Raw genomic sequence first — 13975 nt, forward strand, 5'->3', positions numbered from 1 at the left:
AAAGTACATTTTTGTTTAATTTCAAATAAACCTTTCAGTTCCATCAGTTTTTTTGGCTTCATAATATCTGCTTTTTAAAAAATATTCGTTCGTGGAATGTGGGCGTCGCTAGCTAGGCCAGCATTTATTGCCCACCCCCTTTGAGAAATGGTGGTGAGCTGCCTTCTTGAACTGCTGCAGTCCTTGGGGTGTAGGTACATTCACAGTGCTGTTAGGAAGGAAGTTCCAGGATTTTGACCCAGAGACAGTGAAGGAATGGGGATGTGGCTTGGAGGGGAACTTGCAGGTGGTGGTGTTCCCATACATCTGCTGCCCTTGTCCTTCTGGGTGGTAGAGGTCGCAGGTTTGGAAGGTGCTGTCAAAGGAGCCTTGGTGAGCTGCTGCAGTGCAACTTGTAGATGGTACACACAGCTGCTATTGTGCCTCAGTGGTAAAGGGAGTGAATGTTGAAGGTGGTGGATGGGATGCAAATCAAGCATGCTGCTTTGTCCTGGATGGTGTCAAACTACTTGAGTGTTGTTGGAGCTGCACCCATCCAGGCAAGTGGAGAGTATTCCATCACACTCCTGACATGTGCCTTGAATATGGCGGACAGGCATTGGGGAATCAGGAGGCGAGTTACTCACTGCAGAATTCTCAACCTCTGACCTGCTCTTGTAGTCACAGTATTTATGCGGCTGGTCCAGTTCAGTTTCTGGTCAATGGTAACCCCCAGGATGTTGATAGCGGGGGATTCAGCAATGGTAATGCCACTGAACATTATGGGGAGATGGTTAGATTCTCTGCTTCTCTCTCCACAGACGCTGCCAGACCTGCTGAGTATTTCCAGCACTTTTTGTTTTTATTTCAGGTTTCCAACATCTGCAGTATTTTGCTTTTAATTTGGTTAGATTCTCTTTTGTTTGAGATGGTCATTGCCTGACATGAATGTTACTTGCCACTTATCAGCCCAAGCCTGGATGTTGTCCAGGTCTTGCTGCATCTGGACACAGGCTGCTTCAGTATTTGCGGAGTCGCGAATGGTGAACATTGTGCAATCATCAGCGAACATCTCCACTTCTGACCTTATGATGGAGGGAAGGTCATTGATGAAGCAGCTGAAGATGCTTGGGCCTAGGACACTACCCTGAGAAACTCCTGCAGTGATGTCCTGGGACTGAGATGATTGACTTCCAACAACCACAACCATCTTCCTTTGTTTTCCCCCTTATTCCCATTGACTCCAGTTTTGCTAGGACTCCTTGCTGCCATACTCAGTCAAATGCTGCCTTGATGTCAAGGGCAGTCACTCTTGCGTCACCTCTGGCATTCAGCGCTTTTGTCTATGTTTGGACAAAGGCTGTAATGATGTCAGGAGCTGAGTGGCCCTGGCGGAACCCAAAATGAGCGTCAGTGAGCAGGTTGTTGCTGAGCAAGTGCCACTTCCTAGCACTGTCAACAACCCTTTCCATCACTTTGCTGATGATCGGGAGTAGACTGATTGGGCTGTAATTGGCCGGGTTGGATTTGTTCTGCTTTTTGTGCACTGGACATACCTGGGCAATTTTCACATTGCTGGGTAGATGCCATTGTAGTAGAACAAAGGTTTCAGAAACAATTATATGTTAATTAAATTAGAGGAGCTTTATAATTAATCTTACCCATCAATCGTCTCTTGTACCAGAACCCATTCAATCTAGTTTCGTTACCATCAAGGAACACTGTTCACTTATATATCATAGTACTGTTGAAACTAAGGTGTGAGTTAAGTTTCAGTCTGGGCTCAGTGATAACACTTTGTCTGAGGTTCAAGCTTCACCCCAGGATTGGAGCACAATCTTGGTTGATACTCCAGTGCAGTACTGAGGGAGAGCTGAATCATCAGACATGCTGTCTTTTGATTGGGGAGTTGTACTTCATCCTTCCTTGCCCTCTCTCAGGTAGACTTAGAATACATCACTTGTTTCAGAAACAAAGTGTAATCTTTCACACTTAAGGAAACATTCTGTGCTAACAATTGTGAAATAATCTATTTATCCTTAGCTGTATTGGTTCACAACTTTTTTTTTGCTGGTATGCTATCATGAAAGAATTCTCCCTAAGTCCATATTTATTCCACACACAAGAATGCTGGATACTGGCATGCCTGTTGTTACCACAAAACAACATTATGTTACCACAAACTGGAGACCAGATATTTCACTTGACAGCAATTATTTGAATTGCAGATCATCAGGACGCCCCAAAGCGCTTTACAGCCAATAAAGTAGTGGCGTAGTGGTAACGCCACTGGATTAGTAATCCAGAGCCCAGACTAATGCTCTGGGGTCATGGGTTCAAATCCCACCACAGCAGATGGTGAAATTTGAATTCAATTAATAGATTTGGAGTTAAAAAGCTATTCTAATGATGACCATGAAACCATTGCCGATTGTTGTAAAAACCCATTTGGTTCTGCTATCCTTACCTGGTCTGGCCTACATGCGACTCCAGACCCAAAGCAATGTGGCTGATTCTTAAAATGTCCTCTGGAATGGCCTAGCAAACCACTTAGTTCAAGGGCAATTAGGGGTGGGCAATAAATGCTGGCCTAGCCAGCGACACCCACATCCCACAAAAAAAAACTCAGTTATAATGTAGGAAATGTGGCAGCCAATTTGTCCACAGCAAGGTCTTACAACCAGTATTCTGATAATGCCAAGATAATCTGTTTTTGTGGATATTGGTTGAGGGATAAATATTGGCCAGGAGAGCGGGAGGAATTTCCTTGCTCTTTTTTGAACAGTGCCATGGAACCTTTTACGTCCACCGTAGAGGATGTCTGGTGGACAGCACTTCCAACAGTGCAGCACTCCCTCATTACTGCACTGGAATGTAGCCTGGACTTTGTGCTCAAGGTTCTGGAATGGGACTTAAACCCACAACATTCTGACTCAGAGGCGACAGCGTTACCAACTAGTGATAGCTAAAGAGTTATTTAGGCTTTTTATTTAAGTTTCAGGCTGGGGATCCTCTCCTATGTTTTTATGGTGACACTGATCAAGCTCTTTAGACATAAGCTATCTCAACTGCAGCCATGATTGCAACAGAAGCATATTCATTGCGTTTGCACGATGCAGGCAGCGGCTCACAACTCAGCCAGAAGTCAACTTGTTGCATTTTCTGAAAACTACATAAAAATCATAAAACATAAGAATTTTTCTGTCTAGATTTCCAAAAACATATAACGGTCTCCAGTTTGCACCTTTTATTGCTCCTCTCCATAAAGCAATGATAAATACTGGGCACTGGCAAGGCCATTCTTTACGTGGGAACCTAGATAGAGTTTTGCCACATGCTCACACTCCTTGCTGTGCACAAATTGGCTGCTGCGTTTTTGCAAAGTCTGTCATGTTTAAGTCAGATTCATTCCTGATATGACTTCCACAAACAGTGCTACACACACACACACACAAAATTGAAATTTACATTTTTCTCTTTCGATCAATCCCAGCATAAGCCATTGCACTAATCTAAGGCAGTGCACATATCGAAAGCTTATTCAGTGTAGTCAAGTACCTAGTCATCAACAAAATTACAATTTAGGAATAGCCACATGGTAAGCTAACACACTGCACAATCATACTCATTTAAAAAAAAAATCACCATGTTAGTCAATTTTAATAACCATCTGAAAAATATCTCAATAATGTTTGAAACAAATATGAAAAAAATAGCTATTTCTGGAACAGTGTTCTTTTTATCCTCTATCCAGCCCCATTGCCAATAGGAGTTTTGTAAATGGAATTCAATCTTCGATCTCAAATGACGATAGTTACTTTAAAGGGGGAACAGAAACAATGTAGCCACATCTGAATTTGTGACTAACCTGTGGTGGTGTTCAGTCTGCAGCTTGAAAAGAAACACCTGCAAAACCTAATTTTGGTATCTCATTGTGATACAAATGTCAGATTAAGATTAACAGAATAAAAAGAGTAATGTATTTTTATAACTGATGAAGATAATAAGCAGTTTGGAGAACATATTTAAATAATGTTTAGGTTACTGGCAAAAACAAATTGTTCAGCCCTCAATTTTTACTGTGGGCATTTGGGTTCTAACATCAATCTTGTGGAGCTAGTGTTTCGACAGAGCAGTCATTGTCACAAGATTCAAAAACTAAACTGACTAAATCAGCAATGCTGGCGTGTTTGAGAGATCATGAACAGATAAAGCACAACTATAGGCCAACACTTTCTATGCCTTCCACCCCATTAGTTGGGGTACATTATCAGGGCAACAGGACCTCTGAGCTTCATCATTTGCATAAAAAGGTAAGGGTGAACTCCAAATCCCATCGCAGCACAGGGATGCAGACAACCTCAGTTCTTCCTGCAATCATATTTTAATTATTTGCATAAGCTTGGTTGCAAGGAAAAAAAATTCGGGTTTCCCACCACTCACCACTGAATGCTAAAAGTCTGGGTCCAATAGGTGTCCAGCATTCAAATAACACAAATGCCAAAAACTATGTTGGAGGATGTGCTTTCCTAATTTGCATCTCTTTTGCATATACTGCCCTAAATAATGGTGAGTACATTCTGTGCAGGCAGGCCACAGGGCAGGGAAATCTCTAGATCTACTAAAAAGAAATTGTGAGGCCAGGCAGAAAATCTAGGCTGTAGACATCTCAGCAATGACAGAAAATTCTAGCAGCATTGTCAAGTGAAACCTCTCAGGGAGGCCAGCAGTGATAAATGTAGGACCCATATTTCAAAAAAACATTTATATTTAGATATAGAAAAATGGATTCCCAATAACAGAGCCAACCAGGGAAGTAGTCAGTGAATGGTTGCCAATTCCTCCAGCAAACACCTGTATTTGCAAGACTGCCACATATTTTTGTACATATCCACAGCAGCAAATTAAAATTTTACAAAATTCAGCTCACACTTCAATGCAGTTTTGTTCAAATGATTCTACATAGCTCTTGAAAGCACTTCAACATTATTCAGAAAAACAAACTTTGCTGGATCAGACAGGCTTTCAGAAATTTACAGTTGAACTACATCACACAAGAATAGTCACTTTGAATAATCAAAGCAACTCTAAACATTTTAGCAATTGCAAAAGAACAGTGAAAAGATCCCCTTGCAAAATATAGAATCAGCTGACTTCAGATTTGACAGGTGTATAAAAAAAATTCACTCAAACGCTATTTTTAGGAACTGTGCAAAAAGTCTTCGAGTTGGTGGCAGGGTGTAAAGGAAACTTTTTCAACAGTTTCTCATTTAGAAGTGTCACCACCAGCAATGCATATCAGAAACTGCTATTATTGAGAGGAGCTGGTTAATGGTTTTATACATGCATTTAAATACAGTATAGCACTATTTAGATAGATAATCCAGGGTCAGTGAAAAGCAGCATTCAAGTAACGACAATTCTGGTCAATTGCTTCTCAACGCTGAGGACCTTGGAAGAGTTTACTCATCTGTATAGGTATGAGGTTGTGGAAGGCAATAGACAATTCAAGTCTTTTATTCTTTTTGGGTGCTATTGGGCTGGTGGTGGGGGGGGGGGGAAATTTGTCAAAAATATAATGTAACGGTCAGTCGTCTGAACCTAGGCTTTGCATTGCTTAGAAAATGACCTTTAAAAGCTGGTTGTCAACCACTGAAATCCATTTAGTTTAAAAAAAACACTGATCCCAAAATAGTTGATTGGAGTTCAGGCTGAAGGTAATGTCTGCATACCGTTACTACTGTAACATGCAGAAATACACACGTTTTTGTTGGCCATGAGATCCCTGCAACCAAATATTTATTTATTTTTTATTTACTTATTTAGAGATACAGCACTGAAACAGGCCCTTCGGCCCACCGAGTCTGTGCTGACCAAGAACCACCCATTTATACTAACCGTACAGTAATCCCATATTCCCTGCCACCTACCTACACTAGGAGCAATTTACAATGGCCAATTTATCTATCACCTGCAAGTCTTTGGCGGTGGGAGGAAACCGGAGCACCCGGCGAAAACCCACCTGGTCACAGGGAGAACTTGCAAACTCTGCACAGACAGTACCCAGAATTGAACCCGGGTCCCTGGAGCTGTGAGGCTGCAGTGCTAACGATTAGCAAGCGATTTTACCGTGAGGAATATCACAGCCACGACTATCCTGCCCTCACTCAACATCTACACACATGTACTTTTCAAAGGGATTAACAAAAAAACAAATCATGACAAGCTCCTACTGATCTTGGCACAGGTCAGATGTGTCCCTGCTGCTGCCCTAATTGAGATCCATTAACTCAGCACAGTCCAAGAAACTTAAGTTGGAACGCTTCTTGTGTAGCCTGCTCCCCCAAGACGATGAGACCGCAACAACTATTTGCATTATTTTAGTAACATTAATGTAAAAATGTCCCTAGGCGCTTCATAAATAGGAATAAATGAAAAAGAATTTTGAACAGGAAAAGTGCATGTTACCATTGTATGTCACCTGATGAATTTACCCACATAGCTGCTGTTTATATTGTTAAGTCTAATGAACTTTTGCATGTTCTAGCCTCCTATAAAAAACATGAACCAGCACAATAGCCATATTAGCCCATGCCACAATGACTTCCTGGCTCATCCTGACCACCTTAACCTTGTCATTCTTACTGACTTAAATTCTTACCCTCCCAGAGCTCCCTGGCGATGCTGCGGTCTCATGTATCACAAATGAGTGAACCTCTTCCAAACGTCAACAAGGGTACACCAAATCCAGCTAGACTTAGAAAACATAGACATATAAAATAGAAGGCCATTCGGCCCTTCGAGCCTGCTCCGCCATTCATTATGATCATGGCTCATCATCCAACTCAGTAACCTGTTCCTGCTTTCCCCTCATATCCTTTGATCCCTTTCGCCCCAAGAGAGATATATATAACTCCTTCTTGAAAACAAAATATTTTGGTCTCAACTGCTTTCTGTGGTAGCGAATTCCACAGGCTCACCACTCTCTGGGTGAAGAAATTTCTCCTCATCTCAGTCCTGAAAGGTTTACCCTGTATCCTTAGACTATGACCCCTGGTCCTGAACTCCCCCACTATCGGGAACATCCTTCCTGCACCTACCCTGTCAAGTCCTGTTAGAATTTTATAGGTTTCTATGAGATCCCCCATATTCTTTTGAACTCCAGCGAATGTAATCCTAACCGACTCAAGCTCTCCTCATATGTCAGTCCCACCATCCCAGGAATCCGTCTGGTAAATCTTCGCTGCACTCCCTCTATATCAAGAACATCCTTCCTCAGATAAGGAGACCAAAACTGCACACAATATTCCAGGTGTGGCCTCACCAAGGCCCTGTATAATTGCAGCAAGACATCCCTGCTCCTGTACTAGAATCCTCTCGCTATGAAGGCCAACGTACCATTTGTCCTTTTTACCATCTATTGCACCTGCACGCTTACCTTCAGCGACAGGTGTATGAGAACACACAGGTCTTGTTGCATATTTCCCTCTCTCAGATTAGAGACAGATAATAATCTGCCTTCCTGTCTTTGCTACTCAACTTGTCCAAATCACCCTGAAGCCTCTCTGCATCCTCCTCACAACTCACTCTCCCACCCAGTTTTGTGTCATCTGCAAATTTGGAGATATTACATTTAGTTCCCTCATCTAAATAATGAATACATATTGTGAATAGCTGGGGTCCTAGCACCGATCCCTGCAGTACCCCACTGGTCACTGCCTGCCATTCGGAAAAAGACCCGTTTATTCCTTCTCTTTGTTTCCTGTCTGCCAACCAATTTTCTATCCATCGCAATACACTACCTTTTGGAAGATGCTTAATATCAAATAATATCAATTACTCTGAGGCCCTTCTTCCCTGGTCCTCGTTACTATAGAACTCCCTAAAAAAACAACTACTTACTATGGATGAAAATAAACTGTAGACCTTACTTACCAAGCCAGCTATTTAGAGCTATTCCCGAACAGCCATTACTCACCAACCAATCACCTTGCAGCTTTCCTGTGATGTCACTGTTGACATATTTTTTCAAACTCCAGTGCGCCTGGACTGCTCTTCTGGAAGGTAAGAGACTGGGCCTCGATCCTCGGGTTCGATTTATAGGCTCCGCTCTCGGCGTTCTCCCCACAGGTCTGCTCCACTCCCACAAGGTAGGATATACTTGAACCAAAGGGTACGATATACACAAACCTAGCTGGAAAGTAGTTACTATGGACCAATAAAGACCTATGTTCACCAAAGAAAAGTTCTTCTGGTAAAACAAAATACCGACAGCAGCACAAGTTTGGAACACATCTTGCATACCTGCCTCTCTCGAGACGATAACTATGACAGCAACAATTATTTGCATTTATATGGTGCCTTTAATATATTAAAAAAAAGTCCCTGGATGCTTCACAAGTAGGAATACATGAAAACAAATGTGGAGTCAGGAAGAGACAGATTGGAAAGGGTGAATTAAGAGTTAGTTTGAAGAGATGGGTTTTGACAAGAATTTTAAATGTGAACAGGGAGGTACAGAAGCAGAGAGATTGAGGGAGGGGATTCCAAGGGGCAAGACTGAGGTGACTGAGGCCCCATGTCATCAGTTCTGGGTGAGAGGAATGAAGTGTTTGCAATAAGAGTTAAGGGTGGAAGAGACTGCAGGTACGATGGGCTAAAACACTGGGCTATGCTCATGAAGGATTTATACATTAGGACAAGGATTTTGAATTGAATGCACTGGAAGATGGACAGCCAACGTAGGTCAGTGATAACGGGAGTAATGGGTAAACAAGATTCAGCACAGGACAAGATACACAACAATGTTTTGCACAAGTTGGAGTTTATGCAGAGTGGAAGACAGCAGGCCAGATTTGAAGGGTTGTGACCTAAAAGCCACGCTTCCACATCTGTTCTGATTATGTCCCATGAAGGAACCATTCCAGACAGCCATGTGTAAAAATTATCCAGTGTCATAGTTTTCAAAGGAGGACCATTAGAATGATCCTTAATTGTAAAGCCCTCAGCTATCACAATAAGCTTAGACAACTGGATGTTTTTACTCCAGCAAAGTGAAGGGGAGATTTAATTGAAGTGTTTAAAATGATGAAGGGACTAGGCAGTATCTATGTGGTCAGACTATTTGAACTAGATAGGTTAGAGAATGCAAGGGGCCATGCATCTAAGTTATGCAAGCACAGGACAAGGTTAGATGCCAGCCAATTTTTCTTCCAAGTGTTACTGACACTTGGAACAAATTACCAGCTCATGTGCTGAGTGCAGATTCAATTTAACAGTTCAAAAATTAACTGGATGAGTTAATTTCTATGGCTAATATCACTGTACAAAAGTTATCTGCAATGGTGGGTGTCTATCTCATGATCACTGTATTCTCCTGGAACTTTGTTTAAGTTCAGGAAAGGAATTTCCCAGATTTGTGCTCAAATCAGCTTACTTTTTTGCCTGTCTCGGGGATTACATAACTACAGGTAGGAAGGTACGCTGAGAGTTAAGATGCTCAGTTGTATCATGATTAGGAAAAGGCTTGATGGACAAGCCCATCTTTAAGTATATTCACGTGACCTCAAGGGGAGGTGGTGGTGTAGTGATGTCGTCACTGGATAAGTAATCCAAAGCCCAGGCTAATGCTCTGGGGACATGGGTTCAAATCCCACCACGACAGATGGTGAAATCTGCATTCAATTAATAAATGTGGAATTAAAAGCTAGTCTAATGGTGACCATGAAACCAATGTTGTAAAAACCCATCTGGTTCACTAACCTTCTTTAGGGAAGGAAATCATGTGACTCCAGACCCACAGCAATGTGGTGGGTTGTTAAATGCCAGCCACTCAGTTCAAGGGCAATTAGGGATGGGCAATAAATACCAGCCAAGCCAGCGATGCCCACATCCCACAAACGAATAAAAAAAACTCCATGCCTTGCAATGTCAAATTTAAAACGCTGATCCTCTTCTACAAATCATTCCACTACCTCACCCCACCTTTACGCTGCAACTTCCTCCAGCCTGGCACACCTGCCTATCCCTGCCACTTATAAAGCACCAGGGGACATTTTCTATATTAACGGTGTTACATAAATGCAAGTTGCTTTAACAGTAGTAGCAACATACATGAGAGAATTCTGTTGAAGGAGGGAGAACTCTGCCTACAATCAGCTGAACTCAGTAATGTGAAAGCCCGTTAAAGTGGCCAAGAAGCCGAATCCTATCAGCACAGTACCACGAGAAAGGATAGGGATCATAGTAGGTGTCATGGTCCTGTAGCTTTTTTTCGGGAATATGCGGTTTGCCTTTAAGGCTTGCAAAGGATCAGTATTGCTTTAAGAACCAGAAAGCCTCAGGAGTTATAGGAAGGTGCATTTTCGTTTCCTTAGAAACAACCATTTGGAGACTGTGATTTAAAGGGTGCATTGTCGTTGCCATAGATACAGCCACTGGGAGTGAGTATGAAGTGATACCTTTGTTACAATTCAATTTTGAACTGGTGTTTAGTTGAAGACAGTTTGTTCTAACAGAACAAAAACACAGGGGACACAGACAGACAGCTGTGGTGTTTAGCACCTGAAAAAAGAGCTCCCAACCATTTAAACTGAAGGAATAGGATTTTAGTCTGTTTAATTATTATCGCTCCAAGTTCTAAAAAAAAAAGTCAAGCCAAAACAGAGATCTCTGGTAATTTAAACAGAAGGAAGGGAAGTTAGACTGTGACAATCTTTTTTCCCTCAAAAACTCTAAAGTCAGATTGATTCCATTGAAAGTGTTTGCAAGTCGTTAATTGTTGAAATTCGCTGGAAAGGGAAAGCATTACCTACGGCTGGAGTTAGATTACGGACTGTCCTACTGTGGAAGAACCTTTTTTCCCGCATCAGATGACCGTGAGGACTTCAAGCAACATTGGACTGTAATTTGCAAGGACTCTAATTTTTTCTATTTCAAATGTTGTTTATATCTTCATAGTGTTTATGAATTTAGTTCTTCTAATTAAAGAGTTAATTTGTTGATGTAAACACACCTGATTTGGTTAGCCTCATTCAGGGTTAATGGATGGTACAATTTGGCTGGGTCTTTCTTTAATTTGGAAAGTTTTAAATGATACGTTAATTCAATCCCGTCACTCCACAGATTGCCTATCAGTGCGTTTCTACCACCACAATCAAAATCGTATATTTTGATTGGAGACTTTGACTGGAGCAGTCGGTCCTAACATATCTTCCAAAAGGTTTAATTTAAAGGGTAAATTCATAACAGGAGAGCTCAAAGCCATGGTGTGCTCCTTGTGCTCTTTGTGGGAAGCCGGGTATAATTCCAGTGCCCAGGATCAGCACGTGTGCAGGAAGTGTCTCCAGCTGCAGCTCCTGGAAGCCCGGGTTTCAGAGCTGGAGCGGCAGCTAGGGACACTGTGCAGCATCCGCGAGGCGGACAGTATCGTGGATAGCACGAAGAGAGAGGTGGTCACACTGCAGGCTCAGACTCCACAGGCAGGAAGGGAATAGGTGACCACCAGGCAAAGCAAGAGGACCGGGCAGACAGTGCAGGAATCTCCTGTGGCTATTCCCCTACAAAACAGATATACTGCTTTGGATACTGTTGGGGGGGAATGGTCTCTCAGGGGAAAGCGTCAACAGCCCAATTCGTTGTACCACGGTTGGCTATGCTGCACAGGGAAGAAGTAAAAAGTGTGGGAATGCAATAGTTATAGGGAATTCAATTGTAAAGGGAATAGATAGGCGTTTCTGTGGTCGTAAACAAGACTCCGGGATGGTATGTTACCTCCCTGGTGCTCAGGTCAAGGACATCTCAGAGCGGTTACAGGACATTCTGAAGGGGGAAGGTGAACAGCCAGTGGTCGTGGTACACATTGGTACAAACGACATAGGTTAAAAAATAGGATGAGGTCCTAAAAGCAGAATATAGGGAGTTAGGAAGTAAGTTGAAAAGCAGGACCTCAAAAGGTAGCGATCTCAGGATTACTACCAGTGCCACGTGCTAGTCAGAGTAGAAACAGGATATATCAGATGAATACATGGCTGAAGAGATGGTGTGAGGGGGAGGGTTTTAGATTCCTGGGACTGGTTCTGGGGGAGGTGGGACCAGTACGAACTGGACGGGTTACACCTGGGCAGGACTGGGACTGATGTCCGAGGGGGAGTATATGCTAGAGTGGTTGGGGAGGGTTTAAACTAAAATGGCAGGGGGATGGGAACCTTTGCAAGGAGTCAGAGGAGGGCAGGGGGGAGGGGGGGGGGGGGGTGGAATCAAAGACAAGAACAAAAGACAGTAAGGGGAATAAGAAAGGCGATAGGCAGAGAAATCAAGCGCCAGAATCAAACAGGGCCTCAGAGAAAAATAGTGGGAAGGGGACAAGTAATGTTAAAAAGACAAGCCTTAAGGCTTGTGCCTTAACGCGCGGAGCATTCGCAATAAAGTGGATGAATTAATCGCGCAAGTAGATGTAAATGGGTATGATATAGTTGGGATTACGCTGACATGGCTGCAGGGTGACCAGGGATGGGAAATGTCCATCCAGGGGTATTCAGTATTTAGGAAGGACAGACAAAAAGTAAAACGTGGTGGAGTTGCATTGCTGGTTAAAGATGAAATTAACGTAATAGTGAGGAAGGATATTAGCTCTGATGATGTGGAATCTGTATGGGTAGAAGTGAGAAACACTCAGGGGCAAAAACGTTAGTGGGGGTTGTATTTAGACCCCCAAACTGTAGTGGTGATGCTGGGAATGGCATTAAACAGGAAATTAGACACACATGCGATAAAGGAACATCTGTAATTATGGGTGACTTTAATTTGATTTGCCCAATCTCTATGCAGATTAGTCACAATACCGTAGAGGATGAATTCATGGAGCATATATGGGATGGTTTTCTGGACCAAGACGTTGAGGAGCCAACTAGAGAACAGGCCATCCTAGACTGGGTATTGTGTAATGAGAGAGGAATAGTTGACAATCTAGTTGCGCGAGACCCCTTGGGGATCAGCAACCATAATATGATAGAATTCTTCGTCAAGATGGAGAGTGACGTAGTTGATTCTGAGACAAGGGTCTTGAATCTTAATAAACAAAACTACGAAGGTATGAGGCGCGGGTTGGCTATGATGGATTGGGAAACGTTACTTAAAGGGATGATAGTGGATAGGTAATGGCAAACATTCAAAGAGTGCATGGATGAACTGCAACAATTGTTTAATCCTGTCTGGCGCAAAAGTAAAATGGGAAAGGTAGCCAAACCATGGCTTACAAGGGAAATCAGAGGTAGCATTAGATCCAAGGAAGAGGCATATAAATTTGCCAGAAAAAAAACAGACCTGAGGATTGAGAGCAGTTTAGAATTCAGCAAAGGAGGACCAAGGGATTGATTAAGAAGGGGAAAATAGAGTAGGAGAGTAAGCCTGCAGGGATCAAAACTGACTGTAAAAGTTTCGATAGGTATGTGACGAGAAAAAGGTTGGTGAAGACAAAATGGCTGACCAACTAAATGCATACTTTGGTTCTGTCTTCACAAAGGAGGACACAAATATCATACCAGATATGTTGGGGAACACTGGGTTTAGTGAGAGGGAGGAACTGAAGGAAATCAGTATTAGTAGAAAAATGGTGTTGGGGAAATTGATGGGATTGAAGGCCGATAAATCCCCAGGGCCTGATGGGATGCATCCCAGAGTACTTAAGGAAGTGGCCCTAGAAATAGTGGATGCATTGGTGGTTATCTTCCAAGATTCTATAGACTCTGGAACAGTTCCTATGGATTGGAGGGTAGCTAATGTATTTAAAAGTGAGGTAGAGAGAAAACAGGGAATTATAGACCAGTCAGCCTGACGTTGGTAGTGGGGAAAATTCTAGAGTCCATTATCGAAGATTTTATAGCAGAGCACTTGGAGAACAGTGGTAAGATCGGACACAGTCAGCATGGATTCATGAAAGGGAAATTATGCTTGACAAATCTACTAGAATTCTTTGAGGATGTAACAAGTAGAGTTG

At 42.6% G+C, this 13975-nt stretch overlaps 1 protein-coding gene across 13 annotated transcripts in view; it reads right to left on the bottom strand.

Annotated features, from left to right (window-relative positions):
• LOC137371914 (methyl-CpG-binding domain protein 5-like) overlaps positions 1-13975 on the bottom strand; it is a 321882-nt gene that overhangs the window by 139414 nt on the left and 168493 nt on the right. The gene's annotated exons all lie outside the window — the stretch shown is intronic.

This window comes from Heterodontus francisci, chromosome 7 (assembly GCF_036365525.1).
Source record: "Heterodontus francisci isolate sHetFra1 chromosome 7, sHetFra1.hap1, whole genome shotgun sequence".
Lineage (NCBI taxonomy): Eukaryota > Metazoa > Chordata > Chondrichthyes > Heterodontiformes > Heterodontidae > Heterodontus > Heterodontus francisci.